At 39.1% G+C, this 12,840-nt stretch overlaps 1 long non-coding RNA gene across 1 annotated transcript in view; it reads right to left on the minus strand.

The window, feature by feature from the left end:
- The window catches only part of LOC123845318 (uncharacterized), a 140,991-nt gene that overhangs the window by 37,677 nt on the left and 90,474 nt on the right, over window positions 1-12,840 (minus strand). Inside the window, exons 3-4 of the long non-coding RNA XR_010412075.1 lie at window positions 10,404-10,507; window positions 4,738-4,796 (exon numbers count right to left, since the gene is read on the minus strand). This is a non-coding gene — a long non-coding RNA (uncharacterized LOC123845318). The remainder of the gene's footprint in view (window positions 1-4,737; window positions 4,797-10,403; window positions 10,508-12,840) is intronic.

Here is a 12,840-nt window from a genome sequence, read left to right on the forward strand (position 1 = left end):
AATGAACCAAACACACACACATACACACACACAGAAATAGAGAGGGAAAAAATAAAATAGAATTGGAATTAATAAGTTAGATAATAGAAAATTTTTAATTTTTAATTAAAAATCAAAATCCTGAGTTTTTAAAACTTAACAAAATAGACAAATCACCTAATTTAATCAAAAAAGAATAAAAGGACAATATATAACATGAGAAATGATGTGAGGGAAATACCATAGAAACAGAGCAAAAATAAGAGGAAATATAAGAAAAAAATTAATAAATCTACAATCATACTTGGAGATTGCAATACACTTCTTTTAGTAACTGAGGTAAAAAGCTGACCAAAAATGACTAAAGGAGTAAAGTATTTGAAAACACAATTAACAAACTTAACCAAATTGACATTAATAGAATCCTGCATCCAACATCTGCCTGAAACACATTGTTTTCTAGTGTAAGCTAAACATTTATCAAAATCGACCATATGCTGAGCTATAAAGTAAGTCTCAAAAATTCCAAAGTATTGAAATCATACATGGTGTATTCTCTGACCACAGCGGAATTAAATAAGAAATAAAAACAAAAAATAACTGAAAAAAACCCCAAACGTTTGTAAATTAGGCAATCTATTCCTATTTAAGCCATGGGCCAAAAGAGAAATCCTAAAGGAAATTTAAAAAATATTTTGAACTGAATGAAAACAAAAACATAAAAAATCAAATTTTATGGAATGAAGTTAGAGTGAAGCTTGGGGGAAATTTAGTAAGTGTTTAAATGCATACAGAAGGGAAAAAATGCCTAATCTAAGTATCAATCTCAAGGAGCTGGGAGAAAAAAGAGAAAATTAAACAAAAATCTATTTAAAGAAGAAAAGAGCACAAGTCACTGAAATAGAAAGAAAAGGGACATATGAGGAAAATCAAGATCAAACTTAATGTAAAAAAAACTAATAAAATTCATAAACCTTTAGCGAGATTGATCAAGGAAAACAAAAGGCATAAATTACCTGTAACGGGAATGAAAATGCAGATGTACGATAGGTTCTACAGGCTTTACAGACATTTAAAAATAATAAAGGAATATTAGCAATAACTCTATGCCAATAAATTTGGAAATTCAGCCAAGATAGGTAAAATGCTGGAAAAATCTGACTTTGTACTCACAAAGAGAATTTCTGGACCATATGGCTTGCTGAATTCTTCCGAGCATTAAAGGGAAATGTAACATTACTTTGATTACACATTAAAAACAATAGGTTCCTAAGAAAGAAAAACAAAACATACTTAGCAACTTATTCTATGGCTTCTTGACACCAAATGTAGATAAGAACCTTACAAGAAAAAAAAATTCAATTATAAGATTGGCCAGTAGCTTTTATAAAAGTAGATGTAAAACACCCTATGAATAATTTAACAGTCAAATCCAAAAATATAAAAAAGGAAAATGCATCTTGACCAAGTTTAATTTGTTTGGGGGCTGTAATACTGACCAAACTTCTGAAAACAAATCAATACAATTCATCACATCATCAGAATAAAGAAGACAAATCATATGATTTTCTCAGTGGTTGGAGAAATGCATTTAATAAAATGCAAAACCTATGCATAATTAAAAAAAAAAAAAACTTCTGGCACCCTAGAAATGGCAGAAAGTAATCTCTATACTCAGTGTGGAGCTTGAACTCACAACTCAACCCCGTGATCAAGAGTCATATGCTCTGGGTGTTATGCAAAAACAATGAATCATGGAACACTTCATCTAAAACTAATGATGTAATGTATGGGGATTAAATAAGAATAAAAAATTAAAAAAAAAAAAAAAAGAGTCATATGCTCCACCAACTGAGCCAGCCAGGCGCCCCAGGACAAAAATTATTAACAATAAAATAACCATAGATAAATTGAACTTCATTAAAATTAAGTACTTCTGTTTTCCAAAAGACACCAATAAAGGTGTGAAAAGGAGGCACATACTGGGAGATTTTTGAATACATGTATGTCATAAAGGACTGGTATCTAGAATATATTTTTAAATGCTGGTAATCAATATGGAAAAGATAATCAGCCCAAAAGAAAACAGGCTACCGACTCAAAGAGATACTTCACAAAAGAAGGATATCAAAGGGCTAATAAGTATGTAAAACAACGCTCACCATCATTAATCACCAGAAAAATGCAAATTAAAGCCACAGTGAGATTCTACTACATACCCACTAGAAGGACTACAATCTTACAAAATGGCAGTCCAAAGTGGTGGCCAGGATGTACAGTATCTAGAAGTCTTAAACACTTCTGATGATAGTATAAATTCACACAAATTCTTCAGAAAATTGTTTAGCAGTGTTTATTAAAGCTGAATATATGCATCCCCTATGACCAAGCAATTGTACTTTTAAGCATATGCCCTACAGAAAGGTCTTCATATATGCTACAAGGGACACATGTAAGAATGTTCACAGCAGTGTTAATAGCCCCAAACTAGAAACAACCCAAATGCTGATTAGCGGTAATAAGCAATATAATACATTATGGTATATTCATAAAATGGAATATTATACAGCAGTAAAAACAAACTGCGGCCACGTGCCACAGCATGCGTGAGTCTCACAAACATAAGGTCGAGTTAAAGAAGGCAGACAAAAAAGAAGACATACTTTATGATTTCATTAGTCTAAATTTCAAAACCATCAAATCTAACCTACAGTGGTAGGACTCAAGATACTGCTATCATTGAGGAAGGCAGGCATAATGACTGAAGGGACATGGGGGTGGGCTTTTTGGGGTATTAGAAATATTCTAATTCTTGATCTGAGTAGCAGTTATACCAGTATGTTCACTTTGTAAAAATTTGTAGAGCTCTATACTTAATGATTTGTGTAAAAATATAAATACATAAATTTATATATTCCCAATATCTATAATTATATAGGTATGTATGTATATTGATGTATATATAAGTATGTGTGCATGTATACATACATATATACAAACTTACCCAAATAAAAAGGATCCCATAAACCAAATAGTAGAGTACCCTTCTAGGAGGTATTCGGGCTTTATATGGTAAAATTAATAACCCACAAGATTGTCAGATACAATCTAGCTTTGACCCAAGACAGACATTGTTAGACAATCTTACTACTCTTTTCCAATGATGTTTTTAGCAGCTGAGCAATCTTAAAGATGCAGTCCCAGCGGCCACTGCCAACAAAGGAAAGTGAAATGAAATCTATTGCCAGCCCTGGATACAGCGTAAGAAGAAATCATTAACACCAGGATTGCAAACTCTGTAGTAATATTAGGCTGACGGGAGAGGGCTCTGAGTTATAAGACTTTTGTAGGTCTCTGATCACTCTGGTCGGCAGGCACCTAGTTCCACCCCAGAATAAGGCCAGCTTTGCCCTGAAGCTATAGCAACCTGCCAGGCCTGACGAGCCTGAACTTCAAACTGAGCTCAGGCCCATCATTTTTGCAAAAGGTCCTATTAGAATGACCTTACAAAAATAGTCACCACCATGACTGGGTGATAGACACTGGGGAGGGTATGTGCTCTGGTAAGCGCTGTGAATTGTGCAAGACTGTTGAGTCCCAGATCTGTACCTCTGAAACAAATAAAGCAATATATGTTAAGAGAAAAAAAAAGGGGTGCCTGGGTGGCTCAGTCCTTAAGCGTCTGCCTTCGGCTCAGGTTATGGTCCCAGGGTCCTGGGATCGAGCCCCGCATCGGGCTTCCTGCTCCGTGGGAAGCCTGCTTCTCTCTCTCCCACTCCCCCTGCTTGTGTTCCCTATCTCGCTGTGTCTCTCTCTGTCAAATGGATAAATAGAATCTTAAAAAAAAAAAAAAGAGAGAGAAAAAAAAAGAAGAAGGTAGCAGGAGGGGAAGAATGAAGCGGGGGAAATCAGAGGGGGAGACGAACCATGAGAGACGATGGACTCTGAAAAACAAACTGAGGGTTCTAGAGGGGAGGGGGGTGGGAGGATGGGTTAGCCTGGTGATGGGTATTGAGGAGGGCACGTTCTGCATGGAGCACTGGGTGTTATGCACAAACAATGAATCATGGAACACTACATCTAAGTCTAATGATGTAATGTATGGGGATTAACATAACAATAAAAAAATTAAACAAAAATCATAAAATCATATAAAAACATATACAGGATTATGCTGTCATTGTTTTGAAAAACTAGAATTATTACATATTCTATTATATATAAATATAATGTGGACGGGCACCTGGGTGGCTCAGTCATTAAGCATCTGCCTTCGGCTCAGGTCATGATCCCAGGGTCCTGGGATCGAGCCCCGCATCGGGCTCCCTGCTCTATGAGGAGCCTGCTTCTCCCTCTCCCACTCCCCCTGCTTGTGTTCCCTCTCTCGCTGTGTCTCTCTCTGTCAAATAAATAAACTCTTAACAAAAAATAAATAAATAAATAAATAAATAAATAAATAAATAAAAAATAGTTACCACCAGAGTTAAGTTTTGATTAAGTGTATTAGGAAATGGAATTTTATCTTACAGGGATTATAAACAACAGAAACTCTCCCTAGAGGAAAAAAACCAGAACTTTTAACATTTAAGAGAGGCCCTCAAAGTAAAAAATATATATATATGTGTGTGTATAAAATCTCCATTTTAGTGGCTGTATTCACAATGCTCTTTTAGAATTTCTGTAGCATATACCTCAGTAGCAAGTAGTTCCAGAAAATTCTTATTTGGCTTACTCAGCAATCTTTACGTTATAACTTACCTTGTGATTCACATTTTCCATACATTGGAGATTCACATTTTCTTTTGGTAAATTGTTTCCTTAAGGGAAAAAAATCATAAGCAAGTGTTTATTTTTGCGTTCAGTAATTATTTGCTTTATATTTATATACAATACATTTCTCAGTGTTTCATAACACAGCTCCTTGAAACAATGTCTACTTTCTCCTACACTTTTAATCCTTATGAACCACTTACACAATTGATTACAACATTCATCATTCTCCCCTTTTTATGATCACATGAGGTTGGAAAAAAGTAATTTACCCAACAGTGGGAGAAATGAGCCACAGCAATTTGCACAAAGTTGTAGGTTTTTGTCACGTTTTTGAAATTGAAGGAAAAAGCATATTTTGTCTTCTGAGATTTTCATGTGTACCATGAGAAGGTGGAAACCTAATTTTTGATAAGATAATCGTGACTATGCTGTCTTCTCCGTATGCTGATGGACTTACCGAGTGAAGGATCATGACCTAGAATATTATGAACACCCAGAACACTAAGGCTCAAAAATATTTGTTTCAATCTTTTAAAATGGAAAAAATATTTTTAAATTGCTCCATTGATGACCTGATGAAAGTATCTTTCCCTAGACACTTAACTCAGTGGCAGCCAAAGAAATTCTTTTCTATATTCTACAGAAAAAGTAGATCACCTGTTCAGGTGTGCTGAAGACAATGCACTTCCCTCCTGAAATCCTAACAAGCTAATTTCTTACAAAAGGTAAGAGCTTGGGTGTTGCTCCAGATGAAACCCATCCTTAAGGTTACACCTGTTATTCGAAGTCCATCTTATTCTACCACCTGAAATTCCTAAACAGGGATTGAAACCTTTTTATATACGACTGTATTTAATTGCTCTAATAGCCATTTAAGTGTTTGCTTAAGAAGGTCAGAGGGACCTTGAGCGTTTGTACCTAGTAAGATAACAAAAGACCTGTAAGATGGTTAGTGAAAAATAGAATGAAATAGAGAAATCTTAGTCTGATAGGCAGAGGTTCCAGCTCAGTGTTCTCTGTGAATTAATTCTTTTATCAGGAATGGTTTTACAAGCATTTTCCTTCTCTGCAAACCAATTCCAGAGAAGTGGTTATACCAGACTGGAAGGCATTACATTCAGCCAACTCAGAGCCATTTATTTATTGAAAAGTTTATCTCTGTATTAAATTCTCACTGAAGAGGATTTCATTAGACCCACAAGACCAGTATAAACAGGGAGGTGAGGAGTTATTTGGAAAACGAATCGGGATCTAACTTCTCGGTTTGTTTTTTGTTCCCATTGTTCATACACCAGGGCTGCCAACTGCACCAAGACAGAAGCATGTATTCAAGTTGGAATTTTTTTTTTTATTTCCTGCATTTGAGCAGGCCACAATTCATATCACTCAGGTATCCTTAAATTAGTCCAAGAGGATTTCATTTTACAGGCCTGCTTGACTGGATCCTTTTGGCACGATGGGTTCAGCTTTGTATACAACTGAGATTCATATTTTATGTGTGTGTAAAAACCCCAGCCATGAATCTAACAGCTCAGAGCTTCACCTTCATTCTTTACAGCTCAGTTCAGAGCCTGGCACATTTCCATAGACTGAGTCTCAAGGCAGCTCCTAGCGGAGCTGAGAGGACAAAAGCTAAAAATAGATTAAGAAACTCAGGGGCGTAAGAAAAAAAAAAAATGGAACTCTCTCAGTTCTTCTTCACAGAGCACAGCCCAAATTAATATGATGTGGACATAATGCTTCCTCTTCACACATTTAAATTGAAATAGCACTTTTGGCCATCGTTTTCTGCTTTTAAGTTAAAGAAAGCCATGGAATTGTCAGGGGTTTCTGAAATCCTATCCCCCTCGCGGAGCTCTTTGGCTAGGCTGCGAGGCTTCAACCTACTCTCTCCACTCCTTTTTCCCAGATACCCTCCAGCTCCTGGTCCTATCTCCTTTTGTGGTCTCGCTTTTCTCCTACTTCATTCCTAAACAGCTTCCACTGAGCTAGGAAATTTTGCTTTGTTACTCTTATAATTTTGTGGGGAGTTTTCAGAAACTCCTACCAGTGTGTATCCACTGATACCCATTAGAATACAATGTTGTTCAGGGCTGAATAGAAACCGTGGAAGTGAATGGCGCTGAGTGAATGCATGTATGTTTCAGGTACCAGAACAGAGAACAATGTCCAGAGGAGTGAAAAGATCCATCAGAGTTTTGTTTAAATTTCTGTTGTCATCTCTAATCATTTGTTTATTTGAACTAAAGCTGACTGCCTTCTGGGCACTTCTTGGCACTGTTAATGTCTCTAATGAGGTGTAAAGCCCACAGGTCTATAGAATTGTCAATATTGTAACAAAATGGAAGTTGTGCTCCCAATACCATATCTCTCTTAAAATAATAGAAATTGTCTCTAAGACCATAATTCATGAATTTTCTAGTGAATACTTTCACTAGTATAAAAACCATTTAATTTCCATCAACATGCAAATATGTTAAAACATCATAAAATTATGATAGATAGGAAGTCTGTCCCCTAGTAATAACTATGGAAACCTATTAGGTCTCCAGCATCCATTATGTGCCTGAAAACCCAATGAATAAAGAACAAGATACCGTCTCAGTCCTCAAGGAGCTTTCCATCTAGACACACAGAAATCTAGATACACAGAAATAAAAATAATATCAAGCAATAGAATATATTGCTAGTTGAAAAATGATTAAGAATAGACAAAATGTGAGACTATGGGGAAAGATCAATATGTATCAAAATCATTTATGAAGACATTATAAAGTGAATAGGATTTGAGTTGACATTAAGGAAAAGAAAAAAAATTATATTAAAAAAAAGATGAAGACATGAACAGACATTTCTCCAAAGAAGACATACAAATGGCCAACAGACACATGAAAAAAATGCTCCACATCACTCGGCATCAGGGAAATACAAATCAAAACCACAATGAGGGCGCCTGGGTGGCTCAGTTGGTTGAGCGACTGCCTTCGGCTCAGGTCATGATCCTGGAGTCCCGGGATCGAGTCCCGCATCGGGCTCCCTGCTCGGCGGGGAGTCTGCTTCTCCCTCTGACCCTCCCCCCTCTCATGTGCTCTCTCTCATTCTCTCTCTCAAATAAATAAATAAAATCTTTAAAAAAAAAAAAAAAAAAAAAACCACAATGAGATACCACCTCACACCAGTCAGAACGGCTAAAATTAACAAGACAGGAAACAACAGATGTTAGTGAAGATAGAGAAAGGGGAACCCTCTTATACTGCTGGTGGAAATGCAAACTTGTGCAGCCACTCTGGAAAACAATATGGAGGTTCCTCAAAAAGTTAAAAATAGAGCTACCCTATGACCCAGCAATTGCACTACTGGGTATTTACCCAAAGGATCCAAACATAGTGATTCAAAGGGGCACATGCACCCCAATGTTTATAGCAGCAATGCCCACAATAGCCAGAATATGGAAAGAGCCCAGATGTCCAATGACAAATGAACGGATAAAGATGTGGTATATATACACACAATGGAATATTACTCAGCCATCAAAGAATGAAATTTTGCCATTTGCAACAATGTGAATGGAACTAGAGGGTATTATGCTAAGTGAAAGACAAATACTATATGATTTCACTCATATGTGGAATTTAATAAACAAAACTGATGAACACAGGGGAAGAGAAGGAAAAATAAAATAAGATGAAAATAGAGAGGGAGGCAAACCATAAGAGATGCTGAACTCTAGGAAGCAAACTGAGGGTTGCTGGAGGGGAGGTGGGTGGGGAGAGGGAGTGTTACGTGCAACTGATGAATCACTAAATTCTACCCCTGAAACTAATAATACACTATATGTTAACTAAGTTGAATTTAAATAAAAATAAAGAAAGAATAAAAAAAGATGGAGAAAATATTTTCTTAGAGGAATAAGGAGAGAGTGATACTTCCCAGGAAGAATAAGGCCTCAAAAGGCAGAGGAGTATATTCTAGGAATGGTGACCTATGGTATATTAAGAAGTGTATTTGGTCTTTTTCCCCAATTCCTGGCACAGAGCTCCTAAAACCCTTGGGATGCCCTGAGTGATAGGAGTGTGTTTTGTTATTTATAAGGAGCCCTTTTTGAGCATGAAATGACTTAACATGGGGTCACTAGATAGCTTTAGGGTGGGACTGGTCACCAAAAACATCCAATCATTAGAAGGTTGGAACTTTCAGTCAACCCAGCCTCTGGAAAGGGAAAGGGGAGATGGGAGCTGCAGATAAGACCCGCAAAAACTCCTGAATGATGAGATTCGATGAACTTCTGTGTTGGTGAACACAGCCACCTGCCCAGAGGGGTGGTGCCCTCCAAAACCCTGGGGACAGAAGCTCCTGCACTCGGGACCTTTCTAAACCTTGCTCTATGTACCTGTTCATCTGGTTGTTCATTACAGCTTCTATCATATCCTTTATAATGAAACTGTAAACCTAAGTAAATATTTCCCTGAGCTTTATAAGCCACTCTAACAAAGGATCAAGCCTGAGGAAGGGATCATGGGAACTTCTAGTTTATAGCCGATCCATCAGTCAGGAGCACAAATGGACTTGCAGTTGGTGTCTGTAGTGGGACTGAGCCTTTAACCCATGGGATCCAACACTATCTCCAGGGAGTATCAGTATTGAGTTAAATTTGTAGCACACTGTTCACTAAGAATTGGATAATTGCTTGGTGGTTGGAAAACATTTCAATGACTACAATAGGACCATATGTCCCTATTGGTGTTTATATGTCACACGGTGAGTATCCCTACCTGTGAGCCACAAGCCAGAGCATGTACAAGATCTGGGATATGTATCCAGAGTTGGGACTGGTATAACTGCAGCAAGTATTTTTTCTTATCAAAATGACATATCTAAACACCAGTCCAACCCCCTCCTCTCCTTCCTTTATTCTGTCTTTTTTCCCTCCCTCCTTTCCTTCTTCTACTTTCCATATCCCCTCTTTCCTCCCGTTTTATTATTTCCATCCTGGTGACATCCAACACCTTTATCAAAATGAAAGGAAGACCTGGTACAATGATATATTCATTTAAATCAATAAAATCAGCTATTGTAACAAAGACCCCCCCACTCTCAGTCATTGAACACAATAAGTTCAATGTTTATTGTTGCAGTGCAATGCAGACTGAGGGAAATGAGGGAGTTCACTTAGAGACCCAGACTTTTTATATCCAATGGCTCTGCCATCCCATAAGACCTCAGAGTCTTCCCTTTAGAAGTAGCATACATCACTTCCATCTTCATTGGGTTGACCAGAACTCATTCTTATGGCAAAGGAGGCTGTCAGAAGTAGTCTGGCCATGGTTCCTGTGGAAAAAGTGAATCAGTTTGATGCACAACTGGCTAGTCTCTCGCACAGCTACTAAGAGCTGGGATTTTACATCTTTACAAGAAAAAATGAGTGCAATTGTTCACCCTGAGAGAAAGCACATAGCCTGACGGAGTGGCATTACTTTTTACTTGTACCTGGAGAACACAACGCCACCAAGAAGATCCAAATAGGTAAGTTTGTCCTCCGCCCATCAAGTGATGAGTGGATGTGTTTAATCCTATGAATGGTAGCTGTTGAATTAGTTACGCTGCAGAGTGCCTCCAGAGAAAGGAGAACACGGACACGGACAACCACCTACCTGAGGTCAGGACGTCAAGAGTGGCCAGTGGCACCATCAGATTCACCAGGCGTGTCTTCCATGTCACATCCCATTCCTCACCCTCCTACCTTCCAAGCAGCACTCTGCTGGAAACAGGAGAACAGATCAGAGCACTTTGGTGAGACAGAGTGGGAAGAAGGTAGGAGGAGATGGTTCACTTCCCTCAAGAAGCAGCTATAGCAGGAATGGCACCTGATGTGGGCAAAGACATTGCAGGTAGGCCTTCTGGGAACTGCTGACCAGCTAGAGTGAAGGAGAGCAAGAGACACGCTTAGCTGCGGTGCCCACCAGAGTCAAAGAGCCCCAGGAGATCGACTGGGGCCCTTCACCATACGCCATGATGAGAGGACAGCAAGACCTTCCAGGGCACTAAGAGCATGGCACAGATGCTCCAAACACCCCTCTTTCAGCCATGAGACCCCTTGGGCTACACAGAAGCCCCCACCCCCAGAGCTCCAGGGCTTGGAGGAAGGCACATCCCAGAGAGGGCGATCTGTAGCCCATGAAAGCAGTAAGAGGGGGATGGTTTCAGAGACAAAGTCAGGCAGCACCAACAGAGAAACAGAGCATCCAAAGCATCAAATAACAAGGCAGCATGACATCATGAAAGATCAGGTCGAAGCTGAGAACTTGCTCTGAGTGTCTTGCTATATGAATGATGGGTATCTACCTTATTAGATGGAAAGCTTGTATTAGATAATGCACAGAAAGGGTTCAATGTGGTGCTTGACACATAGCAAGTGCTCCATTAAGGCCGGCTAATTATAACAGTTGTCATTATGGTAGAAGTAGTAGTCGTGGTGGGGGAGGGGAAGTAATTAATCTGTGAGGTTGACTGTGAAGACTGTTGAGGTCCAGAACTGATTGGATATGGGGAAAAATAGACCCTTGGTTATGAAAAGTGCTTGGCTGGAGCTTTCAGGCTGCAGTAACGGATGTTTATTCATACACTCAACTCCCAAGTTTTCTGAGGACTTAGGTTTGAGGATGGGAATCAAGGAAGGTCATGTTTTGGGGCCCGATGCTTAGCCCCTCCTGCAACAGAGCCAGCAGCAGGAAGAATCAGGAGGACAATTCCACTCCGGGAATATATTAGAAACACAACAAGGAGCCATTTGGAAGTTGCAAGAGGTTATAAAACATTAAGTTGGGAGAGGGGAGGAGAGGCTCAGATCTGATTCCGGTGCTCCCCTCTTCCTGGCCCCCCATCTTCTACAACAGATTCAGGTCACACAGGTCATTCCTGTCCTTTCCCCAGACCTCTTTTCCCTCCTCCACAGAATGCAGGGCAATGGCCCCATTGCCATTCTTTTCAAAGCCCCCTGAATGCCAGCTTTCTCGCCTGATACTTTGAGAATTTCTTTAAACTAAATCAAGGTCATCCCATCTGATCTGCTCAAATCAAGCCAAGGGACCATCTTCACAAAATAGCACTATTTCTAACAAGAAAAAGGAACAAGCAAAGTGATATGTTTCATTTCTGTTTATATAGACATAAATAAAATATGTCCTTCCTCAAGGTAGAGGAATCCCTGCTTAACTAGCCTTTTGCACTGTGTGTGTGAGGTTCAAAGGTGCCTTCAACGTGTGTGAGGTTCAAAGGCACCTTCCATGTGCGCTCCCTCTGAGCCCATTCCCATGCAGCCCCACCCCGACCCTCGGCTTTCAGCTTCCCCGGCCTTGCTGCCACATCCTTCCAGCCCTTTCTTCTGAACAGCTGCTCCCTGATTACGGTTTTACCTTTTGGTGAGATTGTATATATTTCTTCCTCCTTCATCCTACCCAGCAGGTAGACTTTAGTTTCAAAAGCCATATATTCAATTATTCCCACACCCTCCTTTTCTTTCTTTCTTACTGGAAGGTCCAAAGAAGCTGAAAAGGAGTGGAGAAACACTGATAACTTCAGGGGTGCCTGGGTGGCTCAGGCGGTTAAGCATCTGACTCTTGATTTCAGCTCAGGTCATGGTCTCAGGATCATGAGATCAAGTCCTGCATCGGGCTCTGCGCTGAGCATGGAGTTCGCTTGAGATTCTCTCTCCCTCTGCCCCTCCCCTGCTCTTGCATGCACTCTCTCTCTAAAATAAATAAATCTTAAAAAAAATACTGATGCCTTCAGAGGTAATAGAATCTGCAGTGGAGAGAGTAAACCGGTTACAACCTAAATATCTGTGCAAATATTTGTGGTCTTCACTGACCACAGAGGCATTGCTCTTTATCTTGTCAATTAAATAAAACTAAATGTAATGTATAAGCATTTTTTAACTATAAAAGAAACAATCATTCAAATTTCTGCTATCCTGACAAACTGAAGATCTCAAAGCACTTTCAAAACATTATATTAAAGAATGGTTGTCAACAACTGTCTCAGCTGGTAGGCCACAATTTAATGCAGCCTGGCCACATTTAAGAGTATTAA

Source organism: Mirounga angustirostris, unplaced genomic scaffold (genome assembly GCF_029215605.1).
Source record: "Mirounga angustirostris isolate CCGP_5_RB_7025 unplaced genomic scaffold, mMirAng1.0.hap1 SCAF_6, whole genome shotgun sequence".
In the NCBI taxonomy this organism is placed as follows: domain Eukaryota; kingdom Metazoa; phylum Chordata; class Mammalia; order Carnivora; family Phocidae; genus Mirounga; species Mirounga angustirostris.